This window comes from Melospiza melodia, chromosome 3 (assembly GCF_035770615.1).
Source record: "Melospiza melodia melodia isolate bMelMel2 chromosome 3, bMelMel2.pri, whole genome shotgun sequence".
NCBI classification, from domain to species: Eukaryota; Metazoa; Chordata; class Aves; order Passeriformes; family Passerellidae; genus Melospiza; species Melospiza melodia.
This window is the reverse complement of record NC_086196.1, coordinates 48529101-48544412: the sequence shown is the minus strand read 5'-3', so window position 1 is coordinate 48544412 and position 15312 is coordinate 48529101. Positions and strand designations below refer to the sequence as shown.

Genomic DNA, 15312 nt, shown 5'->3' with positions numbered 1-15312 from the left:
ATAAAACTGGTTTCTGGAGGCAGCACCATCTGGAGAGGTTGTAGGAGCTGGGGTTTGAGGAAAGGGAAATACCATGTCCCAGGAGGACACAGCCTTTTCACATGAAAGAGATCTAAAAGCTGAAATTAAAAAACAGTTCAAAAGGAGCAATTCCCTTTTCAGAGGGGAAATTAAGAGTCACCTCAGGCCAGAGCAAGAACAGCTCTTCCAGCAGACTTATTTCAGCATAGCTAGGACCAGTCCCTCCAAGCAAAAGAGATAGGTGCCCAGACCTCGCTAATCAAGAAAAGTCTGGCTAGAAAAGACTACTCTCAAACTTAACTCTACTGCAAACTTAAGTATCAGAGCACCAGAGTTTCAACATGCAAAAATACAACTGCCTCTTCTGAAAACAACACTATTCAAAGGACTTCACCAATCAGACAGCTAAAGAGATGCTCAGATACAATTAGAAAGGACACAGACACTTTCAGCAGCCAGCTTTTACCATGCTCTGTTGGGCATTGTAGCCAAGCAGCTGCACAAGGGTTTACCAGGCAGGTAAACACTCACCAGTAATTTTTTGCAGAGATCTATGAAGCTGAATTGAGAAAGGTGCACTTGCACCTCTCAGCATCTACAGCAGGCACCAAAAGTCAGTCAAGACCCACCTCACTTCCCAGCAGGACTGACCTTATTCCTTAGCCCCGTGCAGAAGCACCTTATCACTAGAGACAGCTGATGAGCATTCCCCACAGTTGCACGGCAGAGGATTAATTATAGCTTTGACTGCCACACTGGTAAATTTAATTACCTCCTTCAGGTGGCCTGAATGAGCAAAATATCCCATCCTCATACACATTTACAACAGTAGCAGCCCAGGTTAATAGCTCAGCCTGCTGCACTACTAAAAGTCTTGGTGCTTGTCTTAATTTTTTTTTTCCCCAATGTCTCTGCACAATAAAGAATTCAATTTTACATGTTCTAGACATGATTTTTTTACCCAGAGTAGAAGGAGCTCAGTGTTTTGGGAGGTCTATATTTTACCTAGAGGGATAAGCTGCTTTTAAGCAGAGCTTACTAATGTGACAAAGCTGTGGCATTGAGGACTTCTCCAGTGCTCCTGGAGGAAGGGGCTGCATTTCTTTAGTCTCCCTGAGAGGCCTCTTGGTCCTCATGGGCTGCCCCAGATGGGCTTCTGCAGTGCTGGGAGGGTGCCATGGGCTCCAGAGAGCAATTCCTTCCCTCCTCCTTTTCTCCCCTGTGCCCAGGAAAGGCCTTTCCACAGTAATGCCAAAGACTCCAGCTAGTGTGATACTACAGGTTTTGTTACCCTCAATTCAAAAATAATAATGCTGTTGAAATAAAAGCATCCCACCCTGCTTCTCCTAACTCTTGGAGACAGAAATGAGGCCACAGCAGTAGTTTTTTTCTGTTCTTGGGTCCCTGGGAATCCCTAGGAGCTCAGCACCCTGCTCTTAGGGCCATCCCCAGCCAGCTCCCTGCTGGTTCACTGCTCCTTAGCAGTTGAAATCTCAAAGAGCAAACACAATTGTTTTATTTTATATCAAGGTTTCTGTGTGTGCCATGCTTCATGTAACAAATTGCAGTGATATTTAATGGGGTAAAGGGTGTTTCCTCAGAGCAGGATTTTATAAACCAGTTGTTTGAAACAAATTCAACTACGAAGCCACAGAAATTCCCCTCACCGATTTTTTTGGGTTCTGAGTCACCATCTGGAGGAGCTGCCTGGCTGTGGGGGAGGCCAAGGGATCAAATTCAGATTGGAGGCCTCACTTGGGAAGACTAAAGTTAGGTGAGAGGAATCCCAACCAAGATGCTGCAACAGCTGCTGAGAGTATTTCTGGAGCAGCCACCAAATGAAATACAACACGAGTTTTTTGACAGGGTACACTGCTGATTTTAGAAATTAAGCTTTACAGCCCTGCTCCTGTTTTGGAATTCTTTTAACTGTGGGAGATGCAGGACATGCTTTGGTTCATCACCTCCAAGAAGAAATAGGTGCCTAAATCCTAGTGATTTCAGCAGGAGCTGAGATCTTCCAAATCTAGGGCTTTGGAACCCATCTATAATCCATCTATTATTCCCTCTCCCATAACTGGTTTGTCTGTACACATAACTAATCAGACTAAATTGGTAGACTCTGTGATTTTTTTTCAAGCAGGATTAACTGAAATTTTGGGGGGAAAAAAGGTCTCCTATGTGGTGTGGATCTGCTACTGGATGGAAAGAAATGTTTTTCCCTGCATGGTCACCCCTGGCTGAAGAGACCAGTGCAGGCAGTGGCAGACAGCAGTGGCTGGGTGCTGGGCAGCCCCTTCTGCTGCCTGACCTGACTGTGACTTGCTCTGATGGGTCCCTTTGGTTGGATCACACGATCAAACTTAATGAAAACTTTGCTGATTTTTTTTTCTTTTATACTTATTTTCTATCCATCTACACTTACCACTACTGCTAGGTAGTAGCCATATGTAAATTAACAGATTATTCTATCTGTGAGCTCTGAAATGACCTACTGCTAGCAGTGATTTTACACATTCTGTTACTACATCAGTGTCTAACTTTTTTCTACTTAGATTTTTTTCTGTTTTATTCCCCTTTGTGAATACAGGCAAAAAGGGTAATAGTGGATAAATTACCAAATAGTTTTCTGCAAACTATGTCTGCATGCAGTGAAAATGGGCTGTGCACAGCCCTCAAACACTAGATTGTCTGTTGGCAATGCTGCATCAAATTTTGGAATGTACCTGGAGGTACAGTGGACTTTCCTGTCTACTTTTGCTTACTCTGAGCACTCTAAAGACATCCTGGGAAGAGTTGTCATTTCCTAGTCAGAAAGAACTGACATCTCCTAGAAAGTATTTATTGTAAGCATCAATGAAAATTTACTTCTACACTTGATATCCACTTGGATAAGGGGAAGGTTTTTTTTAGAAATTATTTAGAAGATAGGAAGAAGAAAAAAGATTATTTAGACAATCAGTGGGAGATTCTTAACCTTTACTAGGCAGATTTTTTCATTGAATTTTCTTGCTTTAAGTGACAAGGGGAAAAGAAAGCAACGAAATCCCCAACAAAAACCTGCACATAACCCAGAAAAAAATATTAGGCATATCACATGCATGACAGTAAGTTAAGAGAGATGCTGGACTGGTCATTTAGCTTGCAAAATCAGACAATGTGGAGCTGTGAAATAAAAAAGTCTCAAAAACTGTAATTCCCAGAAATGTTAACTTGATTTATTAGTGGCATTTAACCAGTGAATGAAGGTAGGAAACAGTGGTTAGACAGTAACTAGTCATAGCAGACTGTCAAGTATTCACCAGATATTTGGGCAAAGCAGCTGTCTATGGTGCATGTATCATGCAATTCCTGGCTGCAGCTCTGCACAGATGGCTGCAGCGCTCTGCTTGTAACACAACGTAGCACAACACAGCACAGCAGAGCCTAACACAACACAGTGTAATGTAACAGGGCGCCCTGACGCGTTCTCTGCTCTCTTACAACAAACCAAGCATGGCATGGTGGTGGAGGCCCCATTTCCCAGCACTTCCTACCAGGAGGTGATGTGGGCGCGGAATGGGAGGAGTTCAGAGTCAGCTTCAAATGAGAACAGTAAAACAACAGCTACGGAAAGAGATGTGTTGCAGACCATGACAAGTTGCACTCAGAAAGGAGCCCAGCTGGAGTTCAAGTAAGACATGACTGCAGATTTGAAAAGACCTTTTTGCTGGAAAAACAGCTTGATCTTGCCTGAAAACACATACCAGACTGCAGAAATTTCTATAAGCAAAAAGAGGAATCTGGCTGTGAGTAAAGTGATTAAACAACAGCTTTAACATTCAGTGACAAATGTTTCAGCAGCATCTGAAGTCATTGAGAGGCCCAATACTCCTTGTTTTAAAGAGTGCCACAGAGACAAGAAATGTCTTTAGAAAAGCAATGGAAAGCCAGTGTGTGTAAAAGCAAAACCAGGCTCATTCTGATGCTGTTGCTCATTCTCAGCCCTGCCTTTGCCTCTGAGGGAAGGTCCTATTTTAAGCTCCTTGAAGTGGTGCAGCAGCAGCTAAGCAGCTTGCTATGTGCCAGAGCACGTGGGAGTCTGTGGTGCAGAAAAATGGGCAGAGGCCCAGGTGAACCCTCTCGAGCCACAAGACCTGTTGTCTTCAGGCCCATCTTGTAAATTTTTGAGGATTCTGTGAATTCTGTAAAAAGTGTACGGCCGTCAGCTGCTGGAGCAGGAAGTGGCAGTAGGAGCAGGAAGGTAGACAGTGGAATAAGAAGGAACAAGATTATTTTTTTCCCACTAAAGAATTGGCTGACTTTGGCTAAACTCAAACACACACATGCTCTCATAGTTGTCACAAGCATAAGACAAAATACAGAAAAAGTTGTCTCAAAAGTAGGTTAGCTTTTTGTTGTGGCCTTAACCCCAGACAGCCAGCAAGCCCCTCACAGCCTCTCTTTCCCTCCTCCACCGGTGAGATAAGGGAGAGAACAGAAAGGGTAAAAGCTGAAATACTCATGGCTGGAGATAAAGACAGCTTAATAGGAAAAGCAAAAGCCATGCACATAAGAAAAGCAAAACAAGGAATTAATTTACTGCTTCCCATAAGCAGGGAGACGTACAGCCATTTCCAGGAGAGCTGGGCCTCATCACATGTAATGGTTACTTGGGGAGACAAACACCATCACTCCAAATGTCCACCCCTTTCTCATTCTTCCCCCACTTTACATACTGAGCACGATTTCATATGGTCTGGACCATCACTTTGGTCTTTTTGGGTTGCCTGTCCTGGCTGTGTCCCCTCCCAGACTCCCATGCACCCCAAACTTCCTCACCAATGTGGTCATACAAAAAGTAGAAAAGGCCTTGGCTCTGTGTAAGCCCTGCTCAGCAATAACAAAAATATCACTGTAATATCAAGCCTTTGTTCAGCACAAATCCAAAACAGCCCTGACTTGCCACTGGGAAGAAAATTAACTCTATCCCAGCAGAAACCAGCACACTTTTGTAAGCAGATAAATTAAGTACATTGAACTATACTTGATTTTAAAGTGAATACCAGATAGACATGATATTATACTATTTTTGGGTACTACAAAACTGGTCAAACTTTCTAAGACAGAAATTCCTCAAAAAATCTCTTACCCTTCTTGGGCAAAAACATTAAGATGAATTCTCCCAATGTATCTCTTATCTCTCCAGTTAAGGGCAGCATTTAGTGGCTGAGAATGTGTCTGAGCTTTTCTGAGAACTGGGAGCACTTCAACTAACCAGCTAAACCATCTCCCTCCTCTTGGCATCACAACTCAGGAAGTTGACGTAAGAACTTTTAGAGTCCCAGGCTGGCAGATGTGATTTAGGACACAAATCTGGGGATTTGTGAATTAGAAAAATTCTGGGGAATGTGAATTAGAAAAACTTGTTCCCTATCCATTCATCCTGAGAGGCCAGTGAAGGAGCTGTGAGTTGCCATGGTGTGAGGAAGTGCTGCTGACATTGGCTTCTCAGGGCAGAGGAGAGCAGTCTCCTCCATGGGGGTTGGCATCATGGAATTGGCAGAATGGAGAGGAGATTTCTTGTTGTCCCTCACAAACCTCAGCTGCTGGGGCAGGCAGGGCATTGCTCAGCCTTCAGTGCAGACTGCAAACTAGTCCATCTGTCCACTTGGGACTCAGTCACCACTGCACACTTTAAAACACTGAAAAATGCATGCTTAGAGTAAACCCCCATCCTCCAGGCTCCCTGGGCAGAGATATCTCTTTGGTTTCCAATAGAGCAAAGCTGATGGTGTTGGTGTGGGGGTGGCGGGATGGAAGGCTGGGCTTGTGTTGCCCACCATGTCCAAGGCAGACCAAATCTGGGAGGAGGTGTCTGTGAGGCTGCTTCTTCCCTGGAGCTCAGGCAGAAGTACCAAGGACTGGCCATTGCTGAAAGTCTCTTTTATAACCAGTGCTGAATGCTCTTATTTGCTATTTGTAGTGATGCCACTTGTTCAGATGCGCTTACAATGGGAGCGTCCTGGTCCGCACTCTTCCTCATGGACCTCTTGACAGTGTTTGGCCCCGTGGGTTTCCAGCCAGGACTGTGGCCACAGGCACTGGAGCCATCTAGACTTGAACACCTGTATGACTTGCCAGTGTGAGAAGCAGCTGCCTGTTTAAAACATATTCCTTTGTATCTGGATGGTGTTTAATCAAGCCCTCAATAAGCTCAAAGAGTGATGGGGATATCCCTGTTTGCAGTTGTTTAATTGTTTTGCAGGGCTTAGAACAGCAACTGCAACAAGCACAAGCAAGCAAACCATGACAGGGAGTGCTTCTCACCATCTCCAGGCAGCCAGCATCTACAATCTTTCTACAGTGTGTGTTTGATTTCTGGGCAGGAGGAAATGAAGCAACTAGGTCAGGATACTGTCTTAATAGGCAGGACTATTGCAGGAAAGCCTTGTAACATGCTGCTAGTGACATGCTAGGCAGAAATGACAGCAAGCTCATGGAAATATATGGAAATTTGACATCCCACCCCTCTGTCCCCCTCCCCACCCTCTGGTATGTATGACTTGAATCTGCTTTTGAGAGTCCCTGCTGTGCAGGGGCTGTCCATCCATCTGGCAATGTTACAAACGCATTTCGGTGCTGTCTACAACGTGCCTGATGTAACCTGCTCTCTATAGCCTCTGCTCTCCTCCTCGCAATCTTTGTTTGATGTGGAGGAATGAAGCCTTGCAAAGCAGACCCAATGAACCGTGAAGAATCACAGGGCCCACAGTGCCGGCTCCCAGGAGGGAGAGGGGGATGGGGGGAAAGCACAAAAGGAAGAAAGGGGAAAGGAGGTGGAAGAAAAAGCTAAAAACCACAAAGAAGATCTTACAAAGGCAGGGTGGGGGAGAGAGGATAAGGAGAATGCCAGCAGAGATGGGCTGTGCCCTCTCTACAGGGGTTTAACACTCAGTTATTACTGGCTTTGCAGCTGTATTACATCTGTCAAAATCTCAGATTCTGCCTGTCAAGGTATTTACATTATGCTCACTCATAACAGCACCAAGCCTGTCACCAGCTTCCCCTCTCCTCTCCAAGGCTGTTAAGGAGGGAGAAAGCCTTTGTTTGTTTGTCTGTCAGCTGTGACTTCTTTTCTGCTGTGAATCTTGCCCCAGCCAGGTCACAGATGGTCACTACAGAAGCGAGGCACAGCGGCATTGCAGGTGCTGGGGATTGTAATGGCCACTGGGGAAAGATGCTGAAGTTGCCATTTTAATCAAGAACTGCATTTACATATTTATCTAAGAGCTAAAGTGTTAATTTAGTTGCTCAGTAATTGATTTTGGTTTCTTTATGGCACTAAGGCAACCTATTCTGTACACATTAATCAGAAGTTCTATGGCCCGTGACTTTAGGACATTTTATTAGAAGTTAGCTGAGGGGGAAAAAAATGGAAACATTCAAATCTCTCTCTGATATGACTCTGTGGAATAGCTGTTTACAAGTTCAGAGCCAGTGCACTGAATGCAGATATGAGAGTCAGGAGCACTTAAGATTGAAACAGACTCTTGGTTTTGTTTCCCTAAGAAAGAAATTTAAATTGTGCTGATGATTTATGGGGGAAGCCTAGGTCTTTCTAGCTTGATGCCTTTGAATGACAGCATGAACAGGAGAAGTTTTCCTGAAGAATCTGCAGAGGAAAAATTTACCCTCAGGATACACAGAGCTTTTCTGGCAGTTTATTGAAAGGTGGTGGGAGACTGGGACACTGACGGTGGCCTGATCTCCAGAAGGCCAGATTCTGCTCCTGGATGAACCTTGCAGGTACTGTTCACGTGCAAGTGCCAGTCTGAGCAGTCATACGTCTTTAACAGGGGAACCAAATGTGTTAGCTACTAATACAGGAGCATCGTTCCATTTTTCCTTCTCGTTCTTTTCTAGAGCAGGTCACATTCTGACTCAGCCTCACTAAAATATTCCCCTCAAAAAGAAAATAATTCCCTGTGCCCCAGCTTTGGAGATGGTGAAACTTCACATCCCATCTCCAGTTTTGGAGATGGGATGTGAGACCTCACACGGGCCACCAGCAGATTTCCACTGACTTTTGAAAAACTAAATTAATTTATTTGATTTCCACCTTTTGTACTTTGCACATACTAATAGAGGAGCACACACAAAGGCAGGGGAAGAGCTGTAAAGCTGCTGCTTTTGTTTTTATTTGGAGCTTCAAGGACAGTTTGCAAGAAATATGTGGGCTGCAAAATTCCCAGCCAGATCTGCAGCCTTAAAAAAACTGAGAGTTCAGGTGGAGCCAGGGAGCTGGAGCTGTCTTTGGTAGAACCTGGCCCCAGGCTCCTGTGTTTCAAAGGGGGCTAATAAGGAAAACATTTCACCTGGAAAAGAAGAAATAGAACCCATTTAAAAAGGAAAAAAAGGAAGACCCAGGGAACTACAGGCAGGTCAGTCTACCTCTGTGCCTTGCAAGATCATGGAACACATGGGATATAGAGTGCTCCTTCAGCAGTTTGCTGATGACACCAGGATGTGTGGTGGGGTCAACATGGTGGAGGGAAGGAATGCATCCAGAGGGACCACAACAGGCTTGAGATGTGGGCCTGTGAAAGCCTCACAAGAGTTTAACAAGGACAAATACAAGATTCTCTACCTGGGCCAGGGCAATCCCAAGCACAAATACAGGCTGGATGGAGAATGGATAGAGAGCAGCCCTCATGAGAACAACTTGGGGATGTTGATAGCTGAGAAGCTCAACATAACACAGCAAAATCACACTTTTGGCCGAGAAGGCTGAGCTGCATCAAAAGCAGCATGACCAGCAGATCAGAGGAGGTGATTTTTCCCTCTCTGCTCTGCTCTTGTGGGACCCCACCTGGAGTACTGTGTCCAGCTCTGATTCCTCCAACAAAAAGGACATTGACCTGTTGGAGTCACTCCAGAGGAGGGCCAGGAAGAGGATCAGAGGGCTGGAACACCTCTCCAATTGCGGGTTTGGAGCGTTCAACCTGAAGAAGAGAAGTGTCTGGGGTGACCTTACTGTGGCCTCGCAGTACCTAACTGGGCTTACAGAATGACAGAGAGGGACTTTTTACAAGGGCATGTAGGGATGGTAGGACAAGAGGAATGGCTTTAAACTGATAGAGAGAAGGTTTAAATTGGATATTAGGAAGAAATCCTCTACTGTGAGTCTGATGAGGCACAAGAACAGGCTGCCCAGAGAAACTGTGGATGCCCCATCCTTGGAAGTGTCCAAGACCAGGCTGGATAGGTCTCTGAGCAACCCGCTCTAGTGGAAGGTGTCCCTGCCCATCACAGGTAGTTTGGAACTAGACACCTTTAAGTCTTTTCCAACCCAAACCATTCTATAATTCCTCATCAAATTTGCATTTTTTCAACTTTTTTTTTTTTTTTTTTTTTGCAGCTGGAATCAGAGCTGAGTTTTGCTTACTCATGTAAAGTCAAAATCTGCTTACATAACCATAGAGGAAGATCATGCATCTGCTTGCATCCTTTTGTATCTATTAAACTTAATTCAGTCTGCCAGGAAATAAGTAAGAGATGGGATCACTTGTGTGTTGCATTACTCCACTTAAAGGTCTTTTACCAATTTGCTATTGTTTGAAAAAAATTTCTTGTCATCTGTTAGTAAAATTCTTCCTCCTAGGAACATGAGCTTAATTAGTGTTATGAGGTTTGTGTGCCTGATGTGTTTGATCCCACCTATTTCACTTGTGAACTGATTATTTTCAATGACTTGCTTAAAAAAGAGGTACTTCATTATTGTGACTGTGTTGCCTCTTCACTAAATGCCATGATATTTAGCTTTTTTCCAAACCTGGAAGAATGAGCAGAATGTTTTGACTGCTTTGTTTTACATGGTGGCATCCCTGGTGTTCCCTGTTACTCACAAACTGTAGGTGTAAATGGTTATGTGATTTGGCCCCAGCTGCCAACCAAGTACCCTGCAGCCATCTGCTCTGCCCTACCCCCAGCCTGGCGGGATGAATGAGAAAGGAGAGGATCAATGAGATAAGAAGAGTTTAATAATTGAAATCAAAGGAAATAAAATGAAATTTAATTAGATTAATAATAATAATAATAGTAATTTAGAGGTAGACAAAAGAGAGAGGAATGAAGCCCAAGAGAGGCAAGTGATGTCCAATACAATTGCTCACTACCCACAGACTGGTGCCCAGCCTGACCCCAAAGCAGTGATGGGCCAACTCCTGGCCAACTCCCTCACAGTTCATTTACTGGGCATGATGTTCTGTGGTATGGAGGATCCCTTTGGCCAGTCTGGGTCAGCTGTCCTGGCTGTGCTTCCTCCCAGCTCCTCATGCACCTGCTGGCTGGCAGAGCGCGGGAAACTGAAAAGTCCTTGGCTTGGGGTAAGCACTGCTGAGCTACAGCTATATCATCCATGTGTTATCAACCTTTTTCTCATACTGAATACAAAATGCAGCACTGTACCAGCTACTAGGAGGAAAATGATCCCAGCTGAACCTAGGACAATGGTGCAAAAAAAGAAGTGATGCTGGATTGTTCTCCTTTTATGACTGGCTGAAACTGAAGCCCACAGCATGGGAGGAAAGGAATATGGCAGCAAATGCCCAACTGCCCAACAGAGAGGCCATCAGAAATAACCCCACTCATCTATCTACAAGTCTGGGGGTGGTTTTTACATCCCTTGCTGTGTTCCCCTCAGCTCCTGGGAAGCTCCTTGGTAGAGGGGCATCACCCCTGTTGCAGGATGTGCAGTGGCAGACTGTTTTTTTCTCCCTGTCCACACACCAGGGTAAGATGACTGGCTTCTTTATCTCACTTACAGACTTTTTTGTTTATTTTCTGATGTAATATCATCACTTTAGCATGTGGCCTGAGCACAAAGGGCAATTTTTCTTTAACTTGACTTTTTTTTTTTTTTATGGTGGGTTTTCAGTCTTTGTTGCCTACAATAAAAATGTTGAAAGACAGTCATAGTGCTGCCACATTGACTAGTCTTCTCTTTTCCTTTTTCTGCACTTAGTAGGAACCATACATACAAATGCCACAAAGACAAGTTAGCTGGGCATCCTGTGATACAGAAACAAAGATCCCAAATTCTTTTGACCTAATGACTTTCTTTTTTTCTATGAAACTATCCTGATTTACAGTGTTACCTTAGTTACATAGCAGGGGGTTCCCATCCCTTTCTTTCTACTGTAAGACAGTTGTAACTTTCTGAAGAAATTTACCTCTAATACCAGATATTAGGTATCTGGTCACAGGAAAAAGGATCTGGAGAGAAATGTCTGCTTTTCTGTAAGACAGTGCTTCAGATTGGCTTTTGCTTTGTCCCCAAGATGTCAGCTTTAGACTTCATTTTCCATCAGCGCTCTTTCCACCTTAAAGCCTGTTGCAGTGTCATTAATAAGAAGAATTTCTTTAGGAGATTAGATCATTTAACATGGAATTCAGCAATAGTGGTACTTTTAATCTCATTCCATGATAAATTACTAATTGAGTTCAATACAGGCATTGTTTGTTTGAAGTCTTTGTATTTTCAAGAGTCCTGCAGAGTCAGGCTGAATATGTTCTGCTTTTGTCTAAGTCGGGTGCTAAAAATTTCCCAGATGCCAGTCATTACAGGAAAAGCAGCACTGAAAAGTAATATTAAAGTTATCAAATTATATGCTCAAAATTTAGGTAATTGGGAATGCATCATGTCTGAGATCACCTTGCCCACATCTCTTTTCTTATCTTAAAGCCCATTTCAGTGGCTGCTCATAGTGGATTGTGCTCCCTTGATGGGCAGATATTCAGTAGCTTCTGTTTCCAGTGCAGCCTTCTGCAAATGAAATCCACTTTTCTGCTCAAGATACAGAACCTTCTCAGAGAGCTGTGTGTTTCTGGTCTGACTGTCTGCCAGATAAGCACTTCAGTCTTTGAACCCTTCTTGAATGTTAGTCCAACAATCCCAAGCTGCTTTTCCCATTACAGCCTTCCTGGTGAGCCCTGTAACATCCCCCTTCCTTTGCTCGGTGGCTGAGACAATGCAGCATCCTCTGGCACTGCTTCCAGCCAGCCCTGTGCTGTGTCCCACGGGCCTCTGGCCTCCCTGCAGCTCATTCACACCTGGACTGATGCGTGACTCTGCACCACAGCCCTGCTACCGGGCTGGAAGCTGCCTGAGCCTGTTTCCCAGCTGGGGCATTGAAAGGATAAGGTCAAAAGGTAGCACTGATTTCAGCACCTCGTGGAAGCAATGAGGGTGTGATGATTTGGGCATATTTGACAACTTAGAGCATGAAACACACCCACTGGCATTGTCCATTGTCAGCCTCTGCAGCTGGGAGAGCTACAGCATCTCAAGTCAGGCAGCAAAAAATAGGGAAGGTGATTCACTAATACTAGGCTTGGTTTAAGTAGTATGTCAAACATGGCACAGGATTTATTCAATGATTGTAAGGACAGAATTTGATCTTTTAGAAAAATGATCAGTTGCTTTAACATTGTGATAAGCTTTCTGGTTCAACACCTAGTTCACCCTGCAGCTTCTGATTTCTGCAGCAGATGAGACTTCTTTCTCTTCCCCAGTCTTGCCACCTCTACCAAATCCTCTTTCCCTCCCATCCCATCCCATCCATCCCATTCATACTAATTCCTTCTCCCTGGGCTTCTCCTATGCTAGTGCCTTTGCCCAAGCTGCTCGCTTTCTACAGTCCCAGTCTTCCCTCTCCCCTGCTCCTGACAAATCTCAAGACCACGCCTCCCCTTTCCTGCTGTGCTCCAGTTCTCCTTGCCTGCCCCCTCCCTGCTTGCTGCTAGCTTTCCCTTCCACCTCCTCCCCACCCCAGCTTGCCCACTCCATCTCCCTTCTCCTCGCCTCAGATGGGATCCTGCAGGGAGATGGTGGCAGCAGGCATCACACCATCACACCAGCCACCTCCTGTGACAAGGGCACTGTGGGATGAGCCTGGCTGTGGCACACTGGGCTGGGATGACACCTTCTGCTTAGAACAGACCAATGGTTTCCTCATCTGAAAGACCACAGGGTGGACAGTGAGGAGGCAGCTCCTCACTGTTGTTGACACCTTAATAGTCAAATTAAACACCTTAATAGTCAAATCAAACACCTTAATAGTCAAATGACTATTAAGCTAACAAACTAAAATTGTTACACACACACAGATAAAAGCTGTTTCCTGCTGTACACTGTGAGAACTCAAAGGCTACTTCAATAATAGCAAACACTGTCAGAAATTTTACAAAATAGCAAAAATGTGCTGCAAACTGAGAACCTATCAGAAGCACAAGGGAAGGTGCAAATATGTAAACTAAAATTGTTCACTTTTAAGACATGTCCATTTGTTGCTTTTTTTATTCTAGTTGCTCTAGTCAGAGTTCATTTGTCTATGACAGAACAAATGCAGAAAAATTGTGTAAGTGATAAAACTGTCAATACACAGGCTTAGTATGCCCAAATACTTCAAAAATCTACTCAAAATTATGACACAACTACATGAATAAAGACCATTTTTATCCTCACCATATTGTCATCAATTGTCATCGCCTATTCTTTTAATGTCCCTACATTTTGTATTGTGAATTATTATCATCTATTGTGAGTTATTCTCTTCTGATGAAGGAATTATCTCTAAAAAAGGTCCATTAATCAAATGATGGGGAATTGTAAGGTGCTAACCCACTTCAGCTGTTTACTGTATGAACAATAACCAGTGCCCAAAGCCGTTAAAAACCTGCTGAAACACTGTGAATATGTAAAGCATGAACTGAGTTACTGCACCGGGCTAGACCAGAACCTCATCTCTGGACTGGCTCTCTGTCTGAAAGAAGCTGTGTCTGTCTTGGGAGGTCAGGAAATGACCTGAGATGAAGATGCATACTTTGATTCCTGAGTACCCCTCCAGTAACTACACCTGACCAGGGATACAGCAAAGCTCCACAAGTCTTGGTGTTCCTATTCCAACACAGGACTGGGGCAGCTTCAGCAACAACATCACCACTGCCTGTGCAACTCTGAAGTCATAACTCTTGCCCACGAGTGTGAGGAATAACTTGTCCTCATGTCTTTGGACCATTGATGCCTTGGAATGGCTGCCTAGGACAGAGGCTAGACAGAGTTAGAGAATTAAGTAGGTATTTATTAAAGGCTTTCACCTTGGGCAGTGCAAAAGCCTCACAGAGGCTACATCCAAGATGGACAATGGTCATGAGTTTTCCAGACAGGTATAAGTTTGGTCTGTTTGCATATCAGGGGTTAATTGTCCAATTACAGTTTCAGGAAATGAAGTCATGTTCCCCCAGTTTGCTCCTCCCCAATTCACTTTCGTTTATACTTTTTGGAGAATGAGGTTGTGAGGGTGACCTTGGTTCTCAGGTCTGGAAGGATTGTTTCGTCTGACCAAAATGTGAAGAGAGCTTACTAACACTCTGTATGGCATTTAGAGTAATACAGGATCTGAAAAATATAAAAGCTAAAAACTCAAGGCATCACCATAACATCAAAGACAGGTGGGTCTTATTTCTGAAGATTAGAGGTGCTATGATACAACCTTTGCTCCTTCACAGGTGCATTCAGGAGAGTGAAAACAAGTCAGTTAATGGTACAAAGTTAATAAGCTGAAGTCAATAAGCACTTAAACTTCTGCATTCAGCTCCTATGCAGATGTCCTTCTCTGGGAATATATTCCTTTTCTAAATAGGATGGTGCACTGAAAACATAACACACATCTGGAAGAGTCTACTCACCTGAGGATTTAACGACCCGTACTTTAGGTGCATTAACATCACAGCTTGAGTTGAATGGCTTTGCAGCAATTGTGTCCCATGTATACATTCTGGTGGTATGCTCTGTGTGTGTATCTGTTCACTTTGTCTCTTCCTCCACTTCTGCTTCTTTTGAAGGAAAGTCTTCAGCATCAGAACCCTCTTTCAGCATGGGCATCTACACAGCCTACCAGTGACTCTACACAGCCCCACAACCCTACAGAAGTGCAGCCAATACCTGTGGTGATCCTGGCTCATATTGGTAACTTCAGGAAACAGCTGAGGCACTGACACTGAGAAAGTGCCTCACGTGGTAGCCAGGACACATAGAGCACATCCAAGCCTAAGGGGTGGATTTAAGGCCGAGTTTGGTGCATGAGATAGCACAAGTGCTGCAGAATGGCAGAGAGGTCACAGACACCTATCCCTGCCAGCACCAAAGCCAGAAGCCCTATTGTCATTATGTTATCACCGTTCCCGTAGCTGATTAGTTCTGCTGACAGGCAAGACTAATTACCTCACATACAACCCTGTTATCTTCCA

General features: G+C 44.2%; 1 long non-coding RNA gene across 1 annotated transcript in view; it reads right to left on the bottom strand.

The window, feature by feature from the left end:
- Window positions 1–15095, bottom strand: part of LOC134415791 (uncharacterized) — a 45938-nt gene extending 30843 nt beyond the window's left edge. Inside the window, exon 1 of the long non-coding RNA XR_010027115.1 lies at window positions 14752–15095. This is a non-coding gene — a long non-coding RNA (uncharacterized LOC134415791). The remainder of the gene's footprint in view (window positions 1–14751) is intronic.
- Between the last annotated feature and the right edge of the window lie 217 nt (window positions 15096–15312).